Source organism: Agelaius phoeniceus, chromosome 7 (assembly GCF_051311805.1).
Source record: "Agelaius phoeniceus isolate bAgePho1 chromosome 7, bAgePho1.hap1, whole genome shotgun sequence".
NCBI classification, from domain to species: Eukaryota; Metazoa; Chordata; class Aves; order Passeriformes; family Icteridae; genus Agelaius; species Agelaius phoeniceus.
In genome coordinates, this window is record NC_135271.1 from 18,707,937 (window position 1) to 18,724,093 (window position 16,157).

The 16,157-nt window shown below is 42.3% G+C and overlaps 1 long non-coding RNA gene across 5 annotated transcripts in view; it reads left to right on the top strand.

Annotated features, from left to right (window-relative positions):
* Window positions 1-16,157, top strand: part of LOC143694489 (uncharacterized) — a 69,320-nt gene that overhangs the window by 20,383 nt on the left and 32,780 nt on the right. For all 5 annotated transcript variants that reach the window (XR_013182991.1, XR_013182987.1, XR_013182988.1 and 2 more), the window contains exon 3: window positions 7,015-7,081. This is a non-coding gene — a long non-coding RNA (uncharacterized LOC143694489). The remainder of the gene's footprint in view (window positions 1-7,014; window positions 7,082-16,157) is intronic.

Genomic DNA, 16,157 nt, shown 5'->3' on the forward strand with positions numbered 1-16,157 from the left:
ATAAAGCTTTCTAAGTATTGCGATAACGTGGCAAATAAACAATGACAACCCCAGAGGAAAACGTGGGAATTACTTGTGTGTCCATGAGCTCACCTGGGAATGAGTGTACCAAAGCACCATCCCAAGCTTCACTGGTGCCTCAAGCTAAAGCATCTCAGTCTTTTGTCATCCCCAAGAGGTATGAAAAGGCTCCAGCGACGGGGCATGGAGCCAAGGAAGAAAAACAATGTGGATTTTTAGAAGGCTCTTTATCTGCCTGTCTCCTTGGAACATCAGATATTACAGTGGCACGTGGATCTGGAAAGGCACGTGGACAAAAGGGATGAAAGCACTTTAGGCCTTCTCAGATCAATGTCCTTTGTTGGGAAGAATATTAGAAGGCAATTGTATAGATTTTTATCCTCACCTCTAATTGATCTTACTACAGCCTTATGCAACATGCCTTGTTGTGGGTGCTGCTGGCTTGTGGGTCAAAGAAAGCTCATTTCTGATGGAACCAACTGCTCTGAGGGTTTCCATGCACGTTTCTCTCATTCACACTGAACTGATGCTGTTTCTCTGGCACGACCCTGCCTTGTTGGGGGCCTGTCTGAGGTACAGCAGGCTGTGACAATTTGCTGTGCTGCAGGATGTAATGCATAAACAATTTTAAGGCTAATGTGAGCTAATAGAGGAGTAACTGCAAACTAAACATTATGAAAACATTCTGTGCCTGATTTATTGCAATCACCATCTAAGTGCATTGAGGCAGACTAAGGGTAGTCCTCCACTGTTCCCTGCAAGCATTCTTTAATTTTCTTAATGCTTTTTTTTTTTTTTTTTTGCATTGAGCAATGCCAGGGCAGGTATCAGTATGTGGATTTAGCTGAAATCAGCTTTTTTTAAAACGTGGCTCACCACTCTATTTGATTAAGGGTTATTGGAAAGCTTCCACCTGTTCTGTGTAGATTAGCTGTGCCTTAAGCCTTATGTAGCTGATTTTAAGAGGTTGTCACTAAATTGTGGCAGGTCATGTGCTCATATAACTTATATCAGCATTGTCCTTGAAAAGCCAGTGCAGCAATTCCACTGTGACATGGTTGGGAGTGAGGAATCCTCCTGGTCACACCTTACACAGCTTTGACAGTGGTGCACCAAAGGTGGAATCTTCTGCCTGTAAACACAGAACGAGCATGAACATTTATTTTATTTGTTGTGTAAACAACAACAAAAAAATTAATAACCCTGCCTCTGCTAGCTTGTAATTAGCCCTACATATGGAACTAAGCACCAAATCCCCAAACTGTGCACAAATTAGTCTTTGATTCTTGAGATCTGTCTACCTCGAGAGGGGAACCGTAGTTAAAGGAGCTCAGGAAAGGCAAGATCTGCAAGTGTTAAGAGTAAAGCAATTATAATAAGGGGAAGCTTTTCCAGTGTGAAGGGTAATCTGTCTCAGAGGTAGATTAGCACTGACACATCCCCTTTAGACAAGCAGCTCAGAACTGACAGCCATTTGGAATTATGTCTGGAGATGCTGTCAACACCCACACGCCGCCACGAGAAAGGGAAACGTGGTCTCTTGGCTGCCTGCAGTTGCAGCCATCTGCTTGGATGGTGGATTCCTGCTCTGGGCTTGGCTGCAGTGGTTCACTAGGACTCCATGGGTGCCAGGCAGCAGGGGCTTGAAAAGAGCAGGCTGTGTGTCTCAACACACAGTGCAGCTTTTTGGTAGGAGCCCTCATTCTGCATGGCTGCAGCAGAGCAGCACCACAGATCCTTGGTTTGCTGGCGTGTGGTGATGCTCACGCGTCAAAGCAGAGGAGCAGAGACAAATTGAACAGATTTTGAGGGACTCTGTACCTGCCAAAATGCAGTGCAGTGGGGCACCTCAGGCTTAAAATAGTGTGGGGCAATCCAAGTGTCCTTAGGAGAGCCATCTCCTGAGATTGCTAGATGAATAGGAAAAATCACTGCCTTTTCACCAGCCACTGAATCAGCTGGAATTTATGGCATAAAATTGCTCAATCAATTCCAGAATGGGGGAAGTCAGTCAGAATACCTAATTACATGGTTATTGAATATGGACAGAGCACTCTTTTAAAAAAATAAAATGTAACTGTGCCACAGAAGTGGAGAGATCTGCATAGCTGGGAGGCAGTGCAGCTGTAAGGAATTTTATTCATATGCTGTGTGGCTCACTTTCAGTTTTGTTGGACACTTAACAACAAAATTATTCCACTTTAGGAAAAAAGCAGCCAGTGATGAATTATTTCACTAGGTCTTCAATATACTAATTCTGATTCTTATCTTGCTTAACTTATTTTTTTCATTTTTCTTAAAAAGTTTTTTCAGGAAAAAAAAAAAAAGGAAATGCAGTAGTTTTGTACCTAAATGAAGCAACAGTGCAGATACACCAGCATTGTAGTCATTGCATCACTCCTGTTCTCATTTGTGTGGTTGGGGAATGATTGTGAATAGCATTAGAGGGTTTTTAGGTTAATGTTTAACCCCACAGATGTCTGGAGACCCACCTTGATGCCTCTGTAAGACAGATGCTTTTACAGGGCCCCAGGAGGAGACACTGTAGGTGGTGTTGGACACAGATCTTCCCTTTGCCAAAAGATTGTGTTTTAAAGTGTCTTTTTTTTCTTTTAACTACAGAAGATTGTACACACTCCTCCATCCTTCCTTTTCTTAAAGTATTCCATTCAGTCTTTCTGTCAAAGATCTGTTGTTATCTGTCTTTTTTCCCTAAGAAGCCCAGTTTCTTCTGGCATGTAACTGTCTTTACTCCTGTATTTTTTTAACCATGTCTACCTTTCCATTCTTTATTTTTTCTTATAATTTCCTTCATTTCCTATATCCCCGATTTTTAGCACAAGCATGCTGGTGACTGAATAATGCCACCACCAACTCCCAAACGAGTAGGAATAAAGCTGATTTTTTTTTTTTATTTATGCTTTGATAAAATTGCTTTGGAGTTCTAAAACACAGAGCAGGTTTCTAGCACCAACTCCCAAGTGATCTGCCTCTACCTGGACACGACTTTGAGCTGCAGAGCAGGCTCTGTGCAGCAAACCCAGCAATGCTGGGAGGCAGCAGGGTTGGTTTGCCTGCGTTTTGAGGACATAAACAAAACTCCACAACTTGGTGGAAGTTGTCAAGCTGGTATGTTTATTACAGTGCTGGGTGCTGGACACATGTGGAGATTACTCTCCTTAAAAGACACGAGTACTTATGGGGACTTCAGGTCCCTTTTTATCCCCCTCTCAAATACACATGTGTACAATTTCACAATAGGTTCATACATATTCATTTTTATGAATTTTGTGTGGCATTTGCTGCTAGTTCTTCTTTATCAGAAAGAATTGCTAGGTCACGTTGACCTGCTCCCACAGCAGTCTCTGTCTCTCTTTATCACTTTCTGTCTCTCCTCTCTTATCTCTGTCCTTCACTGGAGCAGTTTCTCTGAGCCTAGGCTTTTGCAGTCAGGTTACATAGCTATGTTTTCTAACTCAAAGATGTACGTTCCACCTAAATCAAAATGGATTTCTACTCTGGAGAATTCCTACTCTGTCTCACCTGGGTGGTGCTACTGGGGAGGTTGGACCCCCAGGTATCCCTGGCTCAGCTGTGGCACACAGGGATGCACATGAAGAGCCTGTCCAGCTCTTCCATAGTGACAGAGTGCCACGTGCCTGCTGGTGGTGACAAGGTGGCTCTCAGCTGTTCCTGCACTCTGGGCTGGGGCAGTGTGCTCCATCCCTGCTCTCCCTGCCAGCAGGGGCTCAGGGGAGAAGGCTCCCTCTCCCCTCAGCTGGATTTGCCATGCTGAGGGACAGCCCGTGTCCAGGGCAGCGGTGCCCAAGCCCTTGAATGGCTGCTCCACTGGGACAGTGGCCAGAGGGCCCTGGAAGCCCTGCAAAGTGTTTGAGATAATGCATTCCAAAGAATTATTGCTTCTATCATTTCAGCCTTTTCCAGCATTACCTGTCCAAGTTTTCTGAGGGTACTCATTGAAGCAAATACTCTCTACCTCTCCCATTTCCAAGAAGCCTTTACCCTTGGCTAGACAAAGGATGACATTGCCGTGTCACTAATCTTTCCGATTTTCACAGTGTTTGATAAATGCTTCTGAACAGATTTCATCACATCCAGCAGATTTAATGCTTCTTTAGATAAGGCAAGTGCCTAACAGTAACACTTTCCTCAGTCAATTCAGCTACAAGTAAATACTGTGTGTGATTATAGGATTAAATCTGAAGCAAAAGCCTGGTTTTGTAAGCAGTTAAAAATCTCTTGTTGAAGCTCTTCTTTCTCTCACTTGCTGTAGAAAAGGGACTCATTTTCCCTTGACAGGTTTTCAGTTATAAAAATTGATTGTATGCTTAAAAAACCAGGTTCTTGGGAGAGCTTTAATTTCCTCTTGAAAGGATCATTTTTTAAATGGAAGTGCACTTGATTTTGGAAAATTTCAATTTTATTTATTCCAAATCTCCCTGCAAATCTATTTTTCCTCTCGATCCATTTTTCCTTTTCATACTTGTGAAAGTTGCCATAGCTACCCGTAAATTGCTGATTTTTTTCCCCCCAATTAAATCTCTGTAGTTATGAAGAAAAATGTTGTTACTTTTAGCAATAAGAGATTTCCTCTTCAGCCCCTCACCCCCTTGTTGATTGTGCCTATTAAAGCAGCAATATTTCTCTGACTCACCCTTACCTGATGATTCAGAACCTCAGACATGAGACTCCATACTCAGAAATTACCGCAGTGGGTGTTAATATCTGTGTGGGAAAGGGTAAGGCTTGGAATCTGTAGTGCCCAACATGTTACATGAGGCTCTGAGAGAGCATTCCTATTTCCTAATGTGGGCCTCCATCATTTAACCCTGCACAGAGACCTCAAAGCTGCTCCCCAGCACTGGAAGGGTCTCAGCAGCTGCAGGTGTTCCCCAGTGATGCCTTGAGGAGGCTGAACAGAGAACAGAGGCTGGGCAGAGCTAAAGAATAAAGCAGGGATTTATTAGGAGGCCTCAATGGATGCACCTTGGGCAGCACAAGAGCCCAGCCAGGGCTGCACCCAAGATGAACCAAAATGGTCACAAAATGGACAACTGGTCACGTGGTCTGTCACTTTTATAAGTTCTGGACCATTTGCATATTGGAGTTAATTGTCCAATTACAGCTTTAGCCCATGCAGTCCCATCCTTCTTGTTTTTCTCTCTTTAGCCCACGTTGTTTATGCTCTTGGGCCTGAGATTTGGATCATTTGTCCTTGGTCCCCAGCTAGGAAAGGAATTGTTTTGTCTCCCTGCTCTGTGCAGAGAGCTCACCATGCCCTAATATGAAGCTCAGAGCAACACACTAAAGCAGCACAGAATCTGAAACATATAAAAGCTAAAACCTGAGTCATCAACTGAAACACCCAAACACTCAAAAAGGGAAGGAAGGGGGATCTGGAGAACTCCCAGCCAGTCAGCCTCAGTCCCTCTGGAAGTTTTGGAGTGACCCATCCAAGAAGCCCTGTGCTGAATTCTGTACTGCACAGGTGGTCTCACTCCTTGTCCTCCATGGCTTTTTATGTGCAATGTGTACAAAGTGGGATATCCATTCACAGGGATATCCAGTTTAATGTGGCAGGGAAGTAGAGCTCAAAGTGAGGTTACAATCCACTTGCTGCTCTTGGCTAATTTCCTTCCATCAGCCTGAGAACCAAGAACTTTGCTATCGATCCCAGTGAAAGAAGTGAACAAAATTTTTATTACTTCATCAGAGAAAAGAAAGCCACAGGAGTTCAACTCTCTCTCCTCTCAGACAGCTCCATTTTTAATTCAGTAGGAGAGGCAAACAAAAAGCCTTCCTTGCACAGTTTAGTGCTAACATATCACACCAAGCATAGCCCAAAACACTGTTGGAGTGGCTTCCTAAAACTTATCAGACTTCCCAAGCCATGATTTACCCTGGCACTCCCTTGAAAATTTCAGCAATGAATCAAACTTATTGTTTTCTGTTTCTATGGAAATGGAGCGGGAGCACTCAGGAAATCATCTAGTTTGTCTCAGCTGATGAACAGATGAGGGAAGCACCATCCCAAACCTGAGAGGTGGTTCAGAACCCACACAGGGTGAGAGCTTTAGTACAAGTCTGATGTTTTAAGGACACTGCACAGCAAGGCAGGATTTGAGGGCTGTGTCCCTGCCTCTGGGGCTGTCTGGGTAACACTGATTAATTATATGAATATCCCTGTGGCATATTTCTTTGGAAAAGGCAAAGGAATCATATATTCTTCCCTGTGAGGGTGGTGAGGCCCTGGCACAGGTTGCCCAAAGCAGCTGTGGCTGTTCCATCCTTGAAAGTGTCCAAGGCCAGGTGGGACAGGGCTTGGAGCAGCCTGGGACACTGGAAGGTGTCCTTGCCCATGGCATGGAGGTGGAAGGAGATGAGCTTTGAGGTTCCTTCTAACCCAAATCTCTCTGTGATTCCATGATTCTACAGCATGAGCAAAGGTTGCTTTTGAGGTACCCAGCATGTTTTCAGTGTGCTATGGGTAAAACCAACACAGACCATACTTCCAGATGTGTTTTCTATATACACAGGTGCAAAGGGTGGACAGACAAACACATGGCTGTACCAGCATTTGATTTGGAGCTCTTACTTCAATTAAAAAACAATTAATTCTTATACGTGGGGTGCTTCATATCCATTCATATCTTCATGTCCAAGTGGTCTTGGCTGTAGCTTGATCCACAGCACAGGCAGCTTTTAGAAATGTTTGCAGTGCTCACAGGACGTGCAGCAGCATCTGAAGCCCCTTGGAAGGTGCAGGTTGCTGGTGTAAAGGGGCCTTTCTGAAAAATACCTGGTGTTTTCTTCATGGGAGATGAAGTAACTCACTAAAATAATGGGATTACATCCTTGATATAATTCTAAGTGAAGTTAGTTTTGTAGTTAATGTTCTTGGCAAGGATTGTATCTGTTATAAATGATGGTTTATTTTAATTTTTTTGTTGTTTTTTTCACACTGCCATGCAGGTACCCAAGGGAAGCCCTTCCTCAAATGAGCAGAGCACCTCCATTCCATTTGTGCTGGACTTCCCTGGTAAGTAGAGAACACGATCTTCAGTTCCCTGGAACAAGTGCAGACATCTTATTAAAGCTGAATATTTGAATTAAGCAATGCTGGAACTAAAAACATGCTGAAAACCACACATCCCAAATTTAAAATGCCACTGTTGTTATTTATCTGTTTTTTCCTAGAATTATTTTCCATTCTTCAAATGTGACAGGCTAAAGTGTGGGGCCTGGAAGGTGTCCCCAGTTTTGCCAAATTTAAAGGACATGGGAATTCCAACATTGCCACAGTGAAATTTGATACTATTGCATCCCTTCACTCACACGGTTTGTCACTATTTAATTTGGAAAACTGACTGATCCCTTTTCTCTCATGTCTGTTTTCACCATCTTCATATCTTCAGGAAAAAAAAACCTGTAAGAATTTTTTGAATAAGTAAGCCTTGTAGGGTTTTGGGAATCTCAGCTTACCCTTTAGATGTTTGACAGGCTGGAGAATATATTCATGTATAACAACAAAAGGAAATGATGATACATCTTCTCTCCTCTGAAATACTGTCTGCCTAAAATGACACTTTTAAAATGAACACTGGAAAGAAACCCTTGTAAAAAGCTTATTTTCTTTTGACAAGGTATGAAGTTGCTTTCTCTTCTTTTTTTTCTTTTTAAGAAAAAGGAACAAATTCATTTTTTCCTGTTTAGACTAATTTGAGGTGGAGTAGAAGGAATATAATGGCTTAATTATTTGCATGGTAATTTTTGCTTTTCTGCAGGCGAATGAACATGTGTATATGAAAACCTTTATTAATAATTCCCAGGTGTGTGGCAGAAAAACAATCTGTGTCAGTCAAAATATCCAAGTTATTTGTTTCATTACATGCAATATAATTGCATTTCATCCTTCTGGCTTCAAGAGCTGAATCTGGTACTGCACTTCTTTTTACTGGATGCTACAGAAGAGATATAATTGAGCTTGAGTAAGTGAATTTTGAATTTTGTTGTGGAACATCAGTTTGCCCACCTGTGCCAGGGAGTGACTGTGAAGTTCAGGTCTCACTCTGGATTCTGAGTTGAAAGACATTGGCTCTGATACTTTTTGCTCAAGTTGTGCTTTCAAGGGCACTACCAGGAAAGCTGAAGTCACAGATGTGGGGCAGCAATCCCACCTGGGCAGGTGTGCCTTTCTTTTCTGCCTGAATGGAAGCAGGGAGAATGCAAACAGGGCTGCAAAAAGAAAATCACTGCCCTGGGGAGAGCCACAGCCCACAACAGCCTGTCCTGCCTTGCAAGGGCCCCTGTTGCTGGCCACAAGCAGGTGCTTCACTGGGACAGGATCATCAAGGTCAGAAGGCTGCTGGGTTTTTTCAGACAGATCTGGGTGAGAGCAGGCTGGAATTTGCCTCACCAGCTTCACCTGGCCTTTCCCCCAGGGCTGCAGCCCATCAGCCCCAGAAGGGTCCTCAAGCTCCAGCCTGAGGGTTCAGGTTTGGGTAGAACTGGTTTAAGGATATCTGCTCCCTGTCCTTTGCTGAGTTATTGTTTGGATTTCCTGGAGTGACTTGGCTGAGGATCACTGGATGGGGTTTGTTGCTGCCACCATCCTGGATCAGGAGCCCCACCTGTGAGGTCAGTGCCTGTAGTTTTAAGTAGAGAGAAATGGAGTGGCTTAATATAAACCGTGATTTTTCTGAAACACAGAGCAGGACAAATGTGTATTGCCTCTTTCAGAGTGCTTAGATTTTAAACCTCTGCCTGGAATTTAGCAGGCTTACTTGGTAAGGGTTGGTTGGTGGCACTTCAGTGAGTGCTACAGCACAGCTGTCTGTCCTGAGTGAAATACAAAACATCTGAACATGTGTACTGGATTCAAATGAAGGGTGGTCAAGGAATACATTACCATGCAAAGTGCAATGGCTGAGCATTTCAAGATAATTTTTGTGTGTATGGGAAAGTCAAACCATCTAGTTACTATCTTACACAGTGTTTTTTTTTTCTTCTGAAACAGTTTTAAGCCTGGCATGTACAGATTCAATTCACCTCCTACTGAAATGAATCAGATTTGGTAGAAAAGTCACTGAGCTTGCTCTTCTGAGAGCTGTATGAGTGTAAACTGTCAGGAGGCTACAATTCCCTCATTTCTGAATGAGTGGGGCACACACTGCTTTTCCTAGGGAGGGGCAGAGTATTCAGAGAGACTTTTTAAATGCCCAGGCTGTGCTGTCACACCCTGCTGAGCTTTTGGCTTGAAAACTCAGTTGCTGTTCATATTTCCAGATCATAGCTTGCATCTGCTGTGGAACTCTGAGTGTTGGGATGGTGTTGGATGCTCGTTGTTAGTTCTGGGTGCTCTGGGAGGTGGCAGGACAGCAGCAATGTGGAGTTTTGCCTCAAATCCCTCTATAAAAGAGAGTTAATAATTCAACCCTCAGAGCTGCACCTGCTCAGCTACTGTTTGTGAGCAAAGGGGCACTCAGGGCTGACAGTAAGATTCTGAGAAGAGGAACACATATAGAAAAAAAACTCTTTTAAATACCAATGTAGAAAGCAGGTTTCCAGGGACAATCCTTGCACATGGTTTTCTGGCTTTTTTGTCAGGCCCAAGACTTGATCCTAGCTGATCAACTGAGAGAAGAGCCTCTAAATGCCTACCTCTTTCTGCTGAAGGCAATTTACTCTTCACAGAGCCCAAGTTTCCTGTGATTTGAACAAAGTTCCTTTCTAACCAAGCTGGCTTTCCTTTAGGAAAAAAAGCCCCACTGTCCTACACAGCCATTGGACTTGCATTGGTGTCCTTAAGTGGTTCACTGTGAAAACAAAGCTCACACAAAGATCCACTTGCAAGGAGCTGTATTGCTGGTCCTTTGATTTGTCTGGTGTGTTTTTGAGATGTGGCTTTTTTTTGACATTTTAGTTGCCTGTTATGCCATGATGTAAAGCACAGTGACAGCTATATTTACACTAGCTGTAAATCTGGTTCTGTAAACACCAGATGAAACTTAAACTTGGATACATATTCCCAAACTGTCACTACTGTGACAACACAGTTCTGTCCAGAAATGCAATGAAACTGGTTAAATCTACAAGGGTTTTCAAGAACCTTGGCTCATAAACTTAAGGGACGTTGCACCAGATCTCATTATTTTTGGTGTTTCAATATATGGATGGATAAATGGATGGATAAATAGATGGATAAATGGATGGATGGATGGATGTATCCTTAGCAGAATCTTCCCTGTTGCTGGAGAGGTAAAAAGCCATAAGGGAAAATTGTAAGACTGTAGGATTTGGGAGAGGTGAGAGTGGCTTGTTGTTCTCTGGTGGTTTGTTCCAAAGGCTGTGACTAATACAACAAAATTCTCCTAGAGACCTGATGGAAGATGCTTTCAGTTTAGGTTTCTAAGCAAACTGAGGCTCCACACTCACGCTTTTCTCTCCACCTGCTCACAAACACTGAGAGATGACCTCGAGTAGGCTGGGTGGGATTTCTCCCACGTGACAGAGCCAAGGAAGGCCAGCTCTTGGATATGCATTGCATCCCTGGGTTCCTTTTGAATGCCAGCTCATAAAATCACATATTCCTGAGTAATGAATAAATTATACTCATCTAAATAAATGATACTGTTTCAGCTCAAGGCCCTGCAGCTATGAAGGGTAATGGGCTGGCACAGAACCATTCCTTTTAAAAATGGTGTAGGATAGGGCTAGGCTTGCCAAACCAGGCTTCTGGCAGGGTGTGGAAAGGATGGAGGTACTGGTTTTAGCAGGTGCTTGCTTTGGCTGTGAGGGAGGTTTAGACTCAAGCAGGCAGATTTAACATCCCACTGACATTGCTCAAGTAGTCAGGGCTCTGGGTTTGGTAACATGATTTGTTGCTCAGCATCTGCTCAAGGCTTGTGCTCCCCATCAGCTGGGAAGTCCCTTGGAAAACACCACTTGCTAAACTGTTCAGGCAACAATGAAATTCAGCCAAAGCTGTGATGGTTTGTGGGGAGGGATGGATGGGGATATTGTAGTGTTGTGTCTGGCTGCTGGGAACGAAGTCACAGATTTGGATGCAGGAAAGAGAAACCACACAGCATAAATAAAATGTTTTGGGGTGTGGAATACCAAGGGTTGTAGAGGTCAGGGAGCACAAACAACTTATGTGAAGCCTGAAGCATTAAAATTGACTACTTTTAACTTTTAAATTTTAATTTCCCTTTTTTTTTTCTGATGTTGCCCTGCTTTGTTGACATTCCCTTATCGCTGGTAAATTTGATTGCGTGCAATAGAAAAATTCAGACTCCTGCAAAAGGGCTTCACGAGGGCTTTTAGTTCATTTAATTTGGGTTTTGGTGGTGGTGGTTTTGGTTGTAGTACTATGGAAATGGTGCACATTCTGTAGAAATGCATGTAAGTACGTTAAAGGTTGTAAGTCATTAAATGGGAATATCAGGGGAAAAATACTTGAGGGGAAATGCCGGCTAAATAATGCAGTTATTAATAATGCATAATAATAATTTATAATAATAGAAGATTATCTTTCAAGTGAAAAAAACCTTTTTTTTTTTTTTACCTAAAAATGATAATTACAGAAAATTATTCCACTTGAATGGGATATTGGTGGAATGAGCAAATAACAGGAGACGTGGGAACAATGGGCGTTGTTCAGAAATGAATGAGTTAAGGTCACAATGGCCAGATCCCAGCATCAATTGCACCCATCTAGAAAGTCTTGTATCTTCTTGAGGATTAAGAAACACTTCCTTGAGAGACTTCATGAGTCTGTATTTGACTGACTCAAACTTTCCAAAACCCCCCTTGTATAAATTCTGGGATCTAGTGGGAGTTCCATATGTTTTTTTTATCTGATAATGGATATTTAAATAAGAAATTTAATATCTTTGTGATGTTTTTAAACCAATTCTTCTCGCAGCAAAATTAATCACTTTCAGGGAAAAGTACAAATTTATTTCTTTGGAACATTACCTTCAAGTGCCATAAATATAATAGATGTACAAAATAACTGTTAAAGGATCTTTATAAGCACATGAAAAGCAGATTTTTCTTGGATGCATTTTTTTCCTTGATAAAGTTTCTTAAGATACTTTAAGTTCTCACAAAACTTTGCATATAGTACATACTCAATATATGCTGAGAAGTTTGGTGTTTAAAGAGTTTCTGTGCAAGACTGGGATAGACACTTTGGTGCCTTAGGTGAAGTGCTATTGAATCATTTAGAACAGAATCAAATTTGGGATTGAGAAATACTATTCCATGTGAGAAAACATACTTCAGAGCCTCTTGGGGATTAATATATTGATTAAGTTTTTCTGGGCCAGGTTACTCTTGAATTGGACGGTGGTAATAGGGTGTGTTGCATATTAAATAGGTTGATAATAAAAGCAGAAAAATAATTGTGCCCAGCTGGCATCTTGGCAGACTTAGAACATTGATCCATCTTTTGTGGTTGCATTCTTATTTGTGACAAATATCCAAGTTTATTACTGCTTTGATTTCAAGAGGGTTGTATCTGCCTGGCAAGCGCTCCCCTGTTGTCATTCCACATGAGGGGACCACTGTCAGTGCAGCTAAACTGGCAATGATGCAGTTTTTCTGCCAGGCTTTGCCCGTGGTCAGTGGGTATTAATGAGTTGGAAGTTCTGCCTTGTTGGTTCTCCACCCTGTGAGCCCAGACTGCCTTGCTCCCATTCATGCCAGTGTGTGCAGGGGTGGTGGGGGGGGTCATGTGCCACACAATTTCCCAATTAAGTGGCACATCTTTCACCCTTGTTAATTAAAGAGAGGGAGCAAGCCAACCTCACAAGTTGTGTGGGCTTTTTTTACTTTCTTCCATGTTCTCTAGCTGTCAAACTGTTCATTACTCGCACGCTGAGCTTCTTGTTGCAAAATTCCTCTTGTGGCTTCCCTGCTTGCAGCTTTAACTATTGAAGGGTTAGGGCAAGATGTTCAGGAATGTGCAGCTGCCTTGTAAGACAGGCTAAAAAAAATCAATCTATCCATTAATCCATTCCATTCCATCCTCTGTCTCCAGTACAGAGGGTGTTCTAAAATCATCACTTTGTGGCTGGGCTTTTGGAGATTACCCATAAATAGTAGATGGTCTAGTGTTTTCCACTGTTTTCCCATGAGTGCTTTCTAAGGAATATACCAGTTTTGAGGATATTCCTCAAAACTGAGGATATATATACTGAGTATAAGTGCTGCAAGTATTGATTAGTTCAGGATCAAAAGCAGTTCCTGATTGAAGTTCTGGGTTGTGTTACTAATTCATTACCTACCACAAGTGTGGATTTAAGAGTGTGGGAGCCTTGAGTGGTTGCTCCATTAGCATCTCAGCTATGCAGCATTTGCTTCCTTATCATAAAACTGCAAAGTCAATAGCATAGGCCACTCCTGCCTGTTGTATCCATGTTTTCTGGTCCAAAACACAGTGGAATAAGCTATAATCTGATACTGTACCAGTGTAAGTAGCAGGTGTAACAGGGGCATGCCATGAGGAAACCAGATGTGCAGACAGCTCTGAAGCCACACACCTGCTGCACTGTGCAGATCCTGGGCTTCACACACACACACAGATTTTGGCTGTGCAAAGTATGAACAGCCTGTATCAAATGCTTCAGAGCTGCTGCAGGTGTGGTTTGACTACAGAGCAGTTGTAAAAGGTCAGACAGGCACAGGGTTTAACATCCATTCATCACACAATTACTGGCTCCCTGTTGAAGCCCTGGCTGGGCAGCCAGCAGCGTGCAGGGATGTGTGTGCTGAGCTGGGTGCTGGTGACAGGGGAGCTGTTGTGCTCCCTCCTCCACATTTGCATGTGGAACTCGATTTGGAGAAGGTAGCTGGAATAATAAAAAGCATTAGCAGTATAGTTAGTTACTCTGTGATTGTAATTAAAAGGTGCTAAAGCTGGCTAATGAATTCTGGAGAGTGCTAGCACGTCCTTCAGTATTAACTGCACGGGTGTGGTAAGGAAAAGGTGTGGGGGGATAGCACCATGGAGGGTCCCCTGAGTTTGATTAATGAGAAAATCAGATATATGAGAAATACAGAATATCTGTTTATTCACAGGGAGGAAAAGAAATACAGACTGTCTTGAATTTCTTGGGTAAGGGAAAAAAGTGTAAGTATAGACAGTCAGGGCACAGGCAACTGATACTGTGTAGGAACAAACAGAAAATCACAAAACCCCCCGATGAATAAACAAAACCAGCAGCAAAACCAACACCAGACCACCAAACAATGAGAAGAACTGAAAGCCTTTAAAGTTAGGGAAAGAACTTGGCAAAACTGGCAGAACAAAGCATGCCTGGAAATCTCCCAACAGATCTTGGTAACATCTGTGTTTTTAACTGGAGAAACTGAATTGCTTGTTTGTTAATTAGGAAGGCTGGTATGTTGCTATGAGGAGTTTGAAATGGGAATAATAAACCTGTCATGAGGATTACCATTCACTTTTCCTAGATACATATTTCTGCTCAGAAGTGAGATTGCAGAGGAATGTTTTGGTCATCACAGTGGCCCCTGCGTTTGATACTTCTGTGTAACTGTTGGGAAAAAGCACATTATCAAGTGCCTTGAAAAAAAAGCATTTTCTTCTTTAAAGAAGCATTCTTTGTTATAGCTGGGCATTAAATATTCCTGGCCAAAAATACTTTTACTTCAAACAAATTCCAATTGGAGAGGAAACACCGCCAGTCTTTCAAGGGCTAGGAATCATCTTGGCTAAGGTTTAGGTCTTAAGAGCTAGGGTGAAACACGAGCTTGGCAAAGATCCTAAACACAAAACTCTTTGATTTAACAAACTCACCAAAATCGAGGGTTGATGGTAGAAGAGGAAAGCTCCCAACCCCTTTCTTTTGTTCTTTAGAAATAGAAATATCTGCTCTAGCTGTTAGATTGCTGGGGGATAAATAGCTCATCCACCATCAGCCTGTGCCAGTGTAAAGAACAATTGCACAGGACTTCTTACATACCTAGGTAGAGAAGGATCAATTTTACCTTCAGCACATTAAACACTGCAGTCTGGAGGGTAGGGGACAAGGAAGGTATTTCTCTGCACTTCATCAAACCCTCGTTAATTGTGCTCCAATTAATGGCAGCTGCTAATCTCTCATTGGAATCAATGGTATTGCAGCTGTACAACACAGAATTTCAGATATTTTCAGGAGAGGGCAACAGCTGATGTCCTTAATATTTGTTCTGGTATATCAAGGTAAAGATCCACAGTTCTGAGTGGCCTTCAGTGCATGAATAATGAAGTTCATGTGTTGGGCTTTTAGAAAAAGTGCAGACAAAACTAAACTTGGCTGAAATGGAGGGAGGGGACGTGGGGAAGGATGGAGAGCCAGGCTCCTGCTCCGAGAGTGGGAGCAGGGACAGGAGGATTAGATCTTTTGTTAGAGCAGGTGTATTATTTCTTACCAGTCAGGATCATCTGATATATTTCAAGCAAATTGACAGAGCCTGAAGGTGTAGTCAGAAAGTGCTGGTGATTTATTTCCCCACTGATTTTCAGCTCCAGTGGAATGCACAGATAAAATGCAAAAATATAACAGCTTAGAAATAACTCTTCTGTGATTATATCCAGGCCTTTCCTCTTTAAATATTCAGAGTAAATGTAAATGTATTCATAGCATTGTGTATTCTGCCTGTAGAAATGCATTTGCAGTGTGTCAATGTGTTATAAAAATAATGGAAAATACTATTTTCTAATAAAAAACCTCGCAAAAATTGAAGGCAGTAAGGCTAGCAGAAGTTGTCCCAAAGAGGATGTATCATTCCCTGTATTCTCTATTTGAAATTCAAATTGTAATTACAACATTGTACTTTGAGATTGCTCTAACAGTGATTTAGATTCTTTCCAGCAATCGTTTCTCTGCGGTGAAGGGGCACTGCTGGTGACACATAAATTCCTCTGACAGATATGGTTAGCTGGCTTAATCCTGCATGGGCACTGTGCAGGGAGATGCTGTAATTACTTAAAAAGGTAAAAAAAAATCACTGGCATGTTTATGTTGGGCACCTAATTATTTTCAGGATGATGGTCCTGGTATCTTTAGGGGTATGAAGCTGTTCAGGGAAGTGGCAGGAATGTGAGG